The sequence below is a fragment of the Heloderma suspectum genome, chromosome 3 (assembly GCF_057233095.1).
Source record: "Heloderma suspectum isolate Gila_16-S chromosome 3, 16-S_ref, whole genome shotgun sequence".
Lineage (NCBI taxonomy): Eukaryota > Metazoa > Chordata > Lepidosauria > Squamata > Helodermatidae > Heloderma > Heloderma suspectum.
The window spans coordinates 239,300,397-239,312,543 of NC_139460.1; the positions used below are offsets into that span (position 1 = coordinate 239,300,397).

General features: G+C 46.2%; 1 protein-coding gene across 1 annotated transcript in view; it reads left to right on the forward strand.

Annotated features, from left to right (window-relative positions):
- The window catches only part of CPXM2 (carboxypeptidase X, M14 family member 2), a 147,992-nt gene that overhangs the window by 2,106 nt on the left and 133,739 nt on the right, over nt 1–12,147 (forward strand). The gene's annotated exons all lie outside the window — the stretch shown is intronic.

The window sequence follows — 12,147 nt, forward strand, 5'->3', positions numbered from 1 at the left end:
TGTTTGCTCCATATGGATTCCTCTCTGCAAACTGCTTACATTGGCTGCTATTGCCAGCAAAGCATGAAACAAGATGGGCAATAATTAACCTTAATTTACGGCTGTTGGGTTAGCAGTCCCTCTCTCTCCCTATAGCATGGCATTCAAGAAATAACTAATCTCATGTAGTGGCTAGAGTGTTGGACTGGGAGCCGGGAGATCCGGGTTCTAGTCCCCACTCGGCCATGGAAGCTCACTGGGTGACTTTGGGCCAGTCACAGACTCTCAGCCCAACCTACCTCACAGGGTTGTTGTTGTGAGGATAAAATGGAGAGGAGGAGGATAATGTAAGCCGCCTTGGGTTCCTTGCAAGAGGAAAAAAGGCGGGATATAAATGCAATAAATAAATACAGAAGAGAATTAAACTGTACTGGCAAGTATTAAAAAAAATGCCTTCCTTTCTCTTTAGATCAATGGGATGAAAGGCATGTTGGATTAATTAGGTGTTTGTAGCAAACAATCAGCTCTGAGCTGGAACGAAGCCAAGCCAAGGGAGAGGAATTAGGAGCATGTGATCTGCCCTTTGGCGGAGCAGCTGGTATTGATTAGTAGTTGCTTTGAATCAGAGTTGGACTGAAATTCACCATAGTCTGAAAGCTCACAGCTGCTTACATGTGCCACAAACTTCAGATTAATATAAGCTAATGGGGATCGAGCCTTCAAATACAGCTGTTTCATGCTAGCAAGAAAAGGATGTGTTCTGTTTTTCTTCCACTTCAACTGATTTCAAATGGAAATCTGTTGTGATGGACTAAGTCAGAGTTCTGTTTTAATCAAAGACTTGCAACATATAACATGTGAAGTGGCCAAACCATATCCCTACGCCTTCCCATGAACAAAATGTTGACATGGTCATTTTACAGGTGGTCAAAGCTGTGCCTTCTCTGCTGGACACACTTCATATGGTACATTCTCCTATTCATATCCCAGATTTCATTACCTGAAAATATATGGAGTTGGATACAGACTTAGCCATGGTTAGAGCAGAACCATTGGAATGAATGGCACTTAAGTTAGTCATGACTAAGTTGTCTCATTGATTTCAGCAGGTCTTCTCTAAGCATGTCTTAGGGCACAATCCTATGTGGATAGGTGGCCGCCTCCAAACTCGGAGGTGACCGCCTATCCAATGCAGGGCAGGAGAAGCACAGAGGGGATCATTCCCTCTGCACTTCCCTGCTCTGCATTTGTGGTTAGACAGCCGATTTCGGCTGTCTAGCCGTGGGAAGGCAGAGTGGGGAGGCAGCTGCTGGACTACACATAGGATGTGTCATACTGCCATTTCCTCTTTCCCTGCCCCTGGAATGCTCCATTTTGGCCTCTACATGCTCCTCTTCTGAGTGCGGAGCTCAGGGCCATTCCGTGCTGCCTGTGAGGCAGCACGGAAGGGGGGAAGGTCGGTTGCCAGAAAACCACATATCCTATGGCCATCTAGCCACTGACTAACGGCCATAGGATTGCTCCCTAAATCTGGATCCAACCCATAGCATATATCAGGGGTAGGCAACCTGGTGAACTCCAGATGTTTTGGCCTACAGCTCCCATAATCCCTGATCACTGACCTCTGAGGCTTATGGCAGTTGTAGTCCAAACTGCATGGAGGGCACTAGGTTGCCTATCTTTGGCATACAAAATTGGGAATCCAAACTCCACAGTTCGGCACTACCTTTATTAGGACCAACCAAAATGCCACATTTTTGGTTGCTTCTAATAAAGATGTTGCCTGGTTCACATGATCAGTGTAGGTTAAACAAGCTATGGTGAAGATTCAGGGGCTAGAGAAGAGGCTCACCCAGCATTTCTGCCCAAGACTGTGGTAGGATGCGACATGACTGCTCTCTGCTGTAGCTGAAGCCCTGATGAGTGAGATGTGGTGAATTGGGCTGTGTATGATGCCAGTGGAGTTGCCAGAGCTGACTAGGCCCTGGGCAAGATGCCCTCTAGCATCCCCCCCCCACACACACACTTCATCTTGGTTGCTTGCTCCTCCTACATGAAAAGAAAGAAAAAGGGAAAGCATTCATTCATTCCCTTTCTGCCACCTGGTGAGCAGTGGTGGGGGAAACAAATGGACCCTATTTTCTTTCTTTTAATAAACAAATGAAAAAAGGACTTTGTGGTTCACACTGGCTTATAGACCATACTGTAGCAGCTACATGGGCAGCTACTGGGGTCAGGGGGAGGAATCTCCACTGTTATCTCCTGTGATTGGAGATAACAGTGGGGATTCCCCTGTGTGCTCTGGGAGAGAGATTCCTCATGAAGGTGGGGATTCCCCAGGGCTGTGTTTCCACCAGTGATTTATTCCAACCTGGCTGTGCGGTGAGGTCTCTATGTTTCCATGACATCATGGCCATTCAGCACCAGCCCCGCATTTTAATGTGGAAAAAATAGGGATGTATGAATCCCACTTACCAGTCTGCTGCTGGGGTCCGTTGGTGGTGGTGGGGGAGGCGATCCATCCCTTCCCCCGGAATCTTCCCCAGCTGGCTCCGCTCCGCAGCAAAGCCACAGAGCTGCCAGCCAGGGCTGACCGCAGTCGGACTTCTGGCCACTGCTGGGCCGCTGCAGCTGCAAATGGCGGCTGTCATAGCGGCCGCCATTTGCGTCCCTGTCTTTTGCCGTGATAGGCTATGTAAATACTTACGTAGCCTATCATGGCCTAATGCAGGCACGCAAATGGCGGCCACTACGACGGCTGCCATTTGCGGCCGCAGTGGCTGGAAGACAACCTGGAGCCGCCACCGCAGCCACTGCCACTGCTGCTGCCGTCAGGTAGGTCCATCCTGGGGATTTTGGGGGGTGGCGGGGGAGGGAGTCAGTTCTGCCATGGACTCCAGGGGAGTTCTTTAGAATCCGGCCTCACTGGAGTCTGTGGTGGATTTCTCCAACATCCCTAGGAAAAACTGCTTCTTCTCAGACTGGTTATAGTCTGACTTCTCCAGCTTACTTCGGCTCCATTACTGACCTGTTTCCACAACCGCACTGGGTTTGGTAACATAGTCCTGCTCATGGGGCATGTAGCCTGTCCTTTGTGGGTGTGTTGCTCTGACCTCAGGGGCCCAACCCTTCCCCCCCCCCATTTTCCAGAACTTTCATCACCGTTTTGGAGCAGGATGCCAAGGGACCAACTTTTAAAACATAATTGAAAATAAGCACTAGTCTAGAACACAGCCCATGACTCCAGTCAAGGTTTTTTTCTCTCTCCCATTGTTCTGAATGAGGCTTGCCCTCTCAATGAGCACAGAAATAACAGAGAAGCCCTTCAATTGACATGGCACATATCAAAGCCCAATTCCTTAAATGCGATTAAGCGCAATCTCGAGGTTTCGGTCCATTGCCTTAGGACGCAACTCCTTCACAGCTTCCATATAGAGATCCTGTGCATTAAAATGGAGGCTGGTTTCTGTCTGTTTCCTACAAGAAACCCATTAGTGTCTGTTCAGAAGTAACTCCCATTGCAGTTGATGAGGCTTGCCTTTGAATGCCCACATCAGAACTTACAGAGATTCCCTCTCAGTTGAAATGGTACACGTTAAAGCCCAATTCCTTAAGTGTGATTAAGCAACCAAGTGGGATTACAAGGCTCCAATGAATTGCCTTAGGAAGAAAGTACTTCACAGCTTCCTTATGGATATCCTGAGAGTTACAATGGGGGCTGGTTTCCATCTTTGTGTTTACTATTCTTACCCCAACAAACCCATTACTGTCTCATCAGAAGTAACTTCCATTGTGGTCAATGAGGTCCTCTGGGTTAAAATGGGGGCTGGTTTCCTTCTTTGTGTTCTCCCCCCCCTTCCCAGCACAAGCATATATGTGTGTACTCAGAAGTAACTCCCATTGCGCTCCATGAGGCTTGCTCCTGAAATGCAGGTGCATCTGGACTTTCAGGGGAAAGGAGAAAGGGGGGGGAGCTGATTCCTTTTTTAAAATCTGGTACTCCTCCATTAGCTTCTTCTTCTGTTGTCCTGGAAACATGGCCGAGGAGGTGGGAACAGTGGTGAGGCAATCAGACCCAACCCAGACTCCACCCAGACTCCACCCAGCCATCAAGAAAATAATTGAATTAGCTCAGTGGAAACAGCACAGAGACCCAGGATACAGCAATGATAAGCTGGGTCTTTAAGGGCTGTGGAAACAGGAAAAGGAGAAGATGCGATTGGGGAAACATCACAACAAAGTTGCAAACAAAGTGAAGCCGATAGAGTGGAAACATGCCCCAGGAAGGCAGAGGATCTCTGATCACAGATCAGAGATAACAGTGAGGATTTCCTGTGCTGCTGCTCCCCCTCCCAATTAAGCGAGGCCTTGTTTTGCTTGGGCTTTCCCAGAGGAAAGCAAAGGGGACTGGGTCAGTTTGACTTCACCTACCCACATCCCCCCAAATGGGCGGAAGGCACAGGGCAGGTGAAACAGCCACAGCTGAGGCTCCAGGTAGATCTTCCAACCAGTGCCTTGGCTGCAGTGGCTTCACCAAGCACAGGGCTTTCCTGAGTGGGAAAGCGAATCCTGGTCCCCAGCCAAAATGCCTGCTTGAGGATCCACCTGAACCTTTGGCTGGGGAGCAAATGACATGAGGTAGCTCTTTGTAGATTGTACCATCAATCTATTGGCAGTGCATTATAGGATATGAACCCGAGGAATGTACCATGCAAAGTGGAGGCATGGCGTTTCTCATTTCCAAATATGGACATGATGAGTGTTAATTTGCATGCCCATATCAAAAACTATTCCTATATCCTGTATAAATCACCGAGGATGATTCCTGATGAGGCTTTTATTGCACCATCACCCTGCCTCATTAATGGGATTTTACGGTGGCTGCCTTTTTTCTTACCACAGAAAATCCATCAAGAAAGAAAAGGTGGAATAACTATACAATGCCTTCTGATTGGTAGTGCTAAGAGCCTTCCGCCTGGAAGCACCCTGACATACCTCCTAGGGATGTGAGTGGGATTATTGAGATAATCTATGTGAAGTGCTTTGAACACTCTAAAGTAGCCTTTCTCAACCTTTGGTTGCTGGGAATGATGGGAGTTGTAGTCCCAATGTTAGGACTCTTATTGAGATAATGTATGTGAAGTACTTTGAACACTGTAAAGCAGCCTACCCAACCTTTGCTGGGAATGATGGGAGTTGTAGTCCAACAACATCTGGGGACCCAAGGTTCGGAAAGGCTGCAACCAAAGTATTAAACAAATGCCAAGTGTTATTATTACATTCCTGTTCCCCTGTCCCTGCAAAGCCTTACTGTAGCATGAGAGAAATATCCAACTAAAATGTACACCATCCACCCATAATATAAAGATTTTCTTGGCAGGGAAAGATTACATAGGAAACCTTTTAGGATGAGAGCTATGTTTTCCATCCAAGTAAGCCTAGGATAAAAATATCTAGCCACAGTTCCCAGATGTACTTTATTTAAGGGAACATTCCTTATTCTGGAATGCCTCCATGCCAAATGTCTTTTCTCCATTACATTCATGTAAAGAAAGCCATTTCTAACTGTGTTACATTCCTAATTTTTGAAGTGTTGTTGTGCCAAAGCTACATGTTTTCTATGCTGGATGCAGTGGTGTAGCTTGCGCTGGACCTTGGGGCCAGAGTTCAGGGCCCCACATCCCAGGGGGACCCCAAATGACCACCCAGAAAGTGGCTGGTGATGAGGGCATCAGGGCAGCAGAAGTCAACCCCATTTTATTCCTGTAGTAGTGCTATGATTTAAGTGCATTTCAAATGCAAAGCTGCACATGCTCAAGGTTTGTTTATTTTTTAAATCAGGCTTAGCAAACAGTGTTGCTGCTGCTGTTGTTCTAACACATATCAGGAATGTAGAAGCCGTTGTAAAGCATGGAATAGCAGTGTGTAGGGAGAGAAGAGAAATGTTAGCTGTATGCTTCACAAATGAACTAGTATACATGGCCATCTAAAAGCCCCCCCCCCCAACCATAAAGTCCAGGGTCTAAAATTATCTAGCTGCAACCACTAGTTGCATGTACACCAAGTTCATTTCCTTGGGAATGTACATGTGTCTTTAAGGCTGAGCCAAAACACCTTTCCTGTTTCTGTGCTCATTTTTATCAGTGTCAACAAGTGCCTTCAATTTCTCGGGTTGAAATTATGTGCATTTTAAAGTACTTTAATTATCCCTTATGATAGGAATCTTCTGTGCACATTAATGCACATTACTATGGTACACAGAACAGTTCTGCTGTTCCCAGTTTAAATGTTACCCCCTCCAGCTAGTGCAGGAGAAGACATCCCACCCTCCACCCCGCTTGCCTTCCCTGGTTCTGGTCCACAGTGCCCTGCAACTAGACTCAGATGCAGACCCACAATGCATTGTGTAACTCTGCCTCACCACATTAATACCCACCCACCCACCTCTCTACCCCAGCAGTGCAAACCAATTGCTTGGTATACAAGGCAAGCATTCCTGTCCATTTAACCTCTCACTGCCTTGCATTTTTTGAAAACAACTGTGTGCTGCAGAGCTCATGAACGCACATGGACTCTTAAATATTAAACAAAATCTTAAAGATGCTTCAGTATAGGGGATGTGGGGAGAGGGAGAAGGACAAAGAGAACTAATGGGTAGGCTTCTAACCACGTGGTCACAGGTACAGAAGAAAATTGAGTTCCCATTTGTGAATAGATAGATAGACAGATATGTACTTTAGTGGGGGGCAATGTGAATATTCCTTTATTCCCCCTCCTCCTCCTCTTCCTCCTCACTATCCCAACCTGTCTGTGCTCTGAGATCTACAGTGGATACCCTACTTGTGTGCCCTCCTGTCAAAGCAATGAGTTTGGTGGGCATGAGGGACAGGGCCTCCTCAGTAGTGGCCCCGCTGCTTGTGGAACTCTGTTCCAATTTATGTCCTCCAGGCCTGATCATTACAGGCCTCCAGGCAGACCCTAAATAAGTATTTAACTTGGCCTATAGTTGAGTCAGGATTTTATTGGATGCCATTAGATATATGGTATTATCTGGTTTCAGTTATTTATTCTTGTTCTAATTGTTACTTAATTGTTGTTTTATTATTATGTGTGTGTGTGTGTTGTGGTTTTGAATTTTGTATCCTGCTTTGGGAGAGTTTCCCCTAAAAGGCAGCCTATAAATCTTTTAAATAAATAACTTCTCTTCTTCCTTTTTGCTTTGCTGAACAGATAGTGTCTGTATTTTCTTCCCTCAGTTCCCTTTTCCCTTCCTTTCCATCTTACGTTTCAAGCAGAAAAGTGTTTGGTTCAGAATCAGGGCTTCCTCCCTTCACTGTGTTTTTTCTTTTCTCCTCTTTCTTCTTTTTCACTTTGCTTATGCCACATCAAAAGCTCTTGTGGTATGACAAGTGGGGGTCTCTCTTTCCTTTGTTATCACTCACTATCTCTCTACCACAGTTGGTGGCTGCACTGTTTTTGAGTGGTGAAACCCAGAGCTCTGCAAACCTAGATCTTGGCAATCCAAAGTTGTTGCAGTGGAAAGTATCCATAAAGAAGGTGGCACAATGTTCTAGTGTTTATGAGATGATGCCTATTAATCGTGATTAAAGAGAAATCCATATAGAGAGGAGAGGTTAATTTAGTAGTAGTAGTAGTAGTAGTATTTAGAAAAAGCTATTCCCCACTCTGTGGGGGAAATGGTGGATGGAGGACTAAAAATGTTCTTCAGAGAGAACACTTCAGTTCACATGCAATCCAAAAATCAGAGGAAGGTTGAAGGTAATTGTAAATCCACCCTCCTGTATGGTGATCAATACCAAAGGATGAATCTGTCAATTTCAGCCTGTGTCAGTTTCACATGTTTTCAATCGTAAATCCTGTTATGAAGTATGATTTAATTTACATGGACACGGCGAAAATAAGGGCAACGCAAATAGCGTTGCCCTTATTTTCACCGTAATCTACGTAAATCTTTACGTAGACTACAGCGACCAAATAAGGAACGGGAATGGCGGCTCCCTATGGGGGCCGCCATTATCCGTGCGCGCTTTTTTTTTTTTTTAAAGTCACCCGTGATAGGCTACGTGACGATTTACGTAGCCTATCACGGCTGACTTTGCAAATCTAGCCGTGATAGGCTACGTTAATCATCACGTAGCCTATCACGGGGGCGTTTTTTTTTTCTTTGATTGGAATGGTGGTGGCAGCGGCGGCAGCCGGTTGAAAGACCGGCTGCCACTCCCGCCCCGGACGAAGACCCAACGAACCACCAGCCGGACCCGCCGCCGGGAGGGACATTCGCCAAAGGTAAGTCCTGTCCCGGGGGGGGTGCGGGGGGTGGGGGGGTGCAGAGAATTTCTCCCCGAAACTTGTTCGGGGGGCCGAACATGTTGGTGCTCGCCCCCCCGAAGTTTCGGGGAGAAATTCTCCGCCAACCCTAGTAGCCTATCACGGCTGAGTTAAAAAAGAAAAAAAACCCGCACGTATGCAAATGGCGGCACCCATGGGCGCCGCCATTTGCATTCCTTATTTTGGCAGGTCTAGTCTACGTAAACATTTATGTAGACTACGGCGAAAATAAGGGGAACGCAAATAGCGTAGACGCTACGCTATTTGCGTTCCCCTTATTTTCGCCGTATTCTACATAAATGTTTACGTAGACTAGACCTGCCAAAATAAGGAACACAAATGGCGGCGCCCATGGGTGCCGCCATTTGCGTATGTGCGTTTTTTTTTTTAACTCGGTCGTGATAGGCTACATAAACATTTATGTAGCCTATCACGGCTGACTGCAGGGACACAAATAGCGGCGGCTATGGCCGCCGCCATTTGCAGACCTGGCCGGCCAGGATTCGCAGCGGGAGGGATGGGGCGCCTCCCCCCCGGCCAGAATTTTTTGGGGGGGAGGGACGGAGCACCTCCCCCACGGCCAGAATTTTGGGGGGGAAGGACGGGATGCCTCCCCCCCTGCCAGAATTTCGGGGGGAGGGACGGAGCGCCTCCCCCCCACCGCGAATCAAATTTCGTAAAAGGTAAGTGACTTTCGTACATCCCTAAAATATGTGAACAAGGGTTGGTTCATTTAAAAATAAAAAACAAACAAAATCCCCCCCGCCATCCCTAGCAATCAGTCCATTTAAAAGCCTTGTGCAAGTGTATTTCTATCTTTTGAACACAAACAAAAATGCCAGGAGAGAGGCCAAAAGGAGGAGTGCTGTGCCAAAAGTTTGCATTCTCAAACTTTGACTTGAAATTTGAGGGGTGGGAGCAAAAGAGGGGCCAATTTCCAAGAGCACAAAATAAGGTAAAGAGTTCATGGGTGGGGTATCTTATGAGTGGCAGTAAGCGGTGGGTTTTTGTTTTTTGCCACTGCTTTTAGCAGCTGCAGTAGCATAGTTTCTTTCCTCCCAGTTGTTGGCCTTCCCATCTCCCAAAATGCCCTGAGGATCTCGTCCCCCAGAATGCTCCTGGAATCACACCACATCATAACGTAGCATAATTCTGGAAGGATGGGGAGTGGGACTGGGGACCACCAGAAGGAAAACAATGTCAGGCTGGTGAGTTTCACCCCCACTTGCCAATGTCATCCCACCCACTCCCACCCCAAATTGCAAAATGGGCAGAGGATGGGCAGCGTAAATTGTGGGAGGAGGTTGCAATAGCCTTTACAAAAAGGGTTTTAAGTGGCATGCATAAAATCAATCTAAATCTTTTGAGTGAAGGGTAGTCAAAACTCTGAATCAGGGATCCAAAGAAACACGACTTAACACCGGAGTGTATTTCAGATTTGTTTGCTTATTTTTCATTTAAAATATCCCACCATCCTGCCTCCAGGATGCCCAAGTCAGCAAGCAGCATAATTTTAAAATGATAGATCAGTGAGATCTACAACCAGCTAGGTGTTCATAGGTCTGTCAGCTGTGATGCTTTACTGTTGTGAATCACACGCCTGTCTTGAATCTCTAGATGAGGGCCAAATATATTCCAAATGCCTGTACTTTGGTAAAGATCAGGATCTAAATTTGCGCCTTAAGCAGTCTGAATATGTGAAAGACACACTGTCTCTTTTGTTTGCTGCCCTGCCCCAGGTGGAATTTAAACTAATTCTTTGGCTGAGTTTGGAAGAGAAAATAGGAAACCTGCCATGTTCTTCTACTTGCCAGTGATGGAAAGGAGTTTCCACTTTCCAGCTTGTTTTCATTTCACAGCCTTTATTAATGCTGTTCCCTGAGACTTAAGCAGTCAGTGCCTTCATATTACTCTTTATGAAACACTTATGGGAATAACTGGCTTATTGGGTCATGAACTTTTGTATGAAGTTGTCTGGCTTCCTCAGAGTCATATCATTCATCAAAAGAAGGAGGTTATTGCCTGTAAAAACTTAGGGCACAAATCAACCCATTGGTCCCTAGGGCCTCTTATCTTGTATTCTTGCTCATATATACATTTGATGCCTGAAACTGGTTCTTCTGTCTAAAAAAAAAAAAAGCAGATTGACTCTCTTAGGAATGTAATACATGCATCTAATTTCATAGCGGGACAGATTCTGCTAGCAGTGGGTAAAACCCAGCTGTAGATTTTTCATTACATTGATTTCAGGGAGAGAGAGAGAGAGAGAGAGAGAGAGAGAGAGAGTGAGTTAAGTATGGGTTTAGGACTGAAATCCTATACACACTTAACTAGGAATAGGCATGTATAAGATTGTACTGTAAGCTTTCCATTGAAATTAAACTTAAGTTCCATAATGTTGCCTGTCTTGTGTCATTAATATGGCTGTGCAGATATTCAGACTATTGGCTGGGCAAACTCCCCAGTAAGGCTCACAAAATTCAACTTCCCCCAAAGATTGGAAAATAGCCCATGTTATTCTGAGCCCAGTTCTTATCGAAATCAGACCCCGTCATGCCCCTGATGATTTTAATGAGAGGATGATGAGGTTTGATCCCTCCCCAATACCCCCCCTCGCCCCAACAGACACACATAAACCTCCAATTCCTGTCCCTCCACCCTCCTATCCCCTTACCTGGCTTGTGTAAGGTAGAAGTTGTGTAATGATAGGAGAAGAATGTCTCTCTTGGCTTTCTCTCCCCTCTGGTGTTTTCCACACTGCTTTGGCTGAGAGCCAGGAAGTGTGGGTGGGAACAGCTGGAGGAAGGACTTCTATTTGAGGCAAGTGTTATCAGTTGTCAAGATTTGTATTTCTGAGCTTGGGAGTATTAAACTCAATGACATAAGAAGGTAGACCTTCTATTTAAACCTAGACTCCAGGTCCTAGAGCAGCCTCCCCAAACCTGATGCCCTCCAGATGCTTTGGACTTCAGCACCCATCAGTCTCAGCCAGCATGGGTCTGGGTTGCTGGGAACTGTAGCCCAAAACATCTGGAGGGCATCGGGTTGGGGAAGGCTGTCCCAGAGCATCCCACACAGATGCTTGCCTGTCCTCTCTTCTTTAAAACTTACTGGTATTCAGAGCCTCTGCAGGGGCAGATGATCAATTAAGATGGTCCATGCTGATGACTCCAAATCATTATCTGATAGGGATTTTTCTGTCACCTCAGCAGGAGATTCTGTCAAAGCTCTGGTTGACCCCTGGAATGGTGAAATGCCCTAGGCAGTTGACATGATCGCTCTTGAGCATTGTTTCTCATTGAGTAGAGTGAAATGAGCCCTCTTGCTTTCCAGGGAGCTGGCAGTGATGAAATGAGTAGAACTTCAACTAGAGTGATGTTGTTGGAAAGCTCAGAGCAAATCCAACCAAACACAGGCTAGAGCCCATCTGAAACCCTGAGGGAAGTATTCTTTTCTGCCACTATTGTATCTGCGCAGTCACCCAACAAAGCTTTCATCAGGTGGTCAAAGGCCTATTAAATTCCGGCCTATGAGAAGAAAATGTAAACCACCCAAAGCCCTTTTGTGATCAATTTGCATGACACTTCGCAGATAAACTAATTTGTGTCTGTGCCAGTGTGGATGCCATAGGTCCAGTGGGCATAACTTTAGCCTCTGCTTCCCCACATATAATGGATACCTACAGCCTGAAGATGTGGACAGGATCCTTGGAGAAATAAGACCTACTACATGTATGCTAGACTCTTGCCCTTCCTCACTTATAAAAGCAACCGGTGGGACTGGCTGAGTGATGGGTAATGGTTAATGCCTCTTTACAAC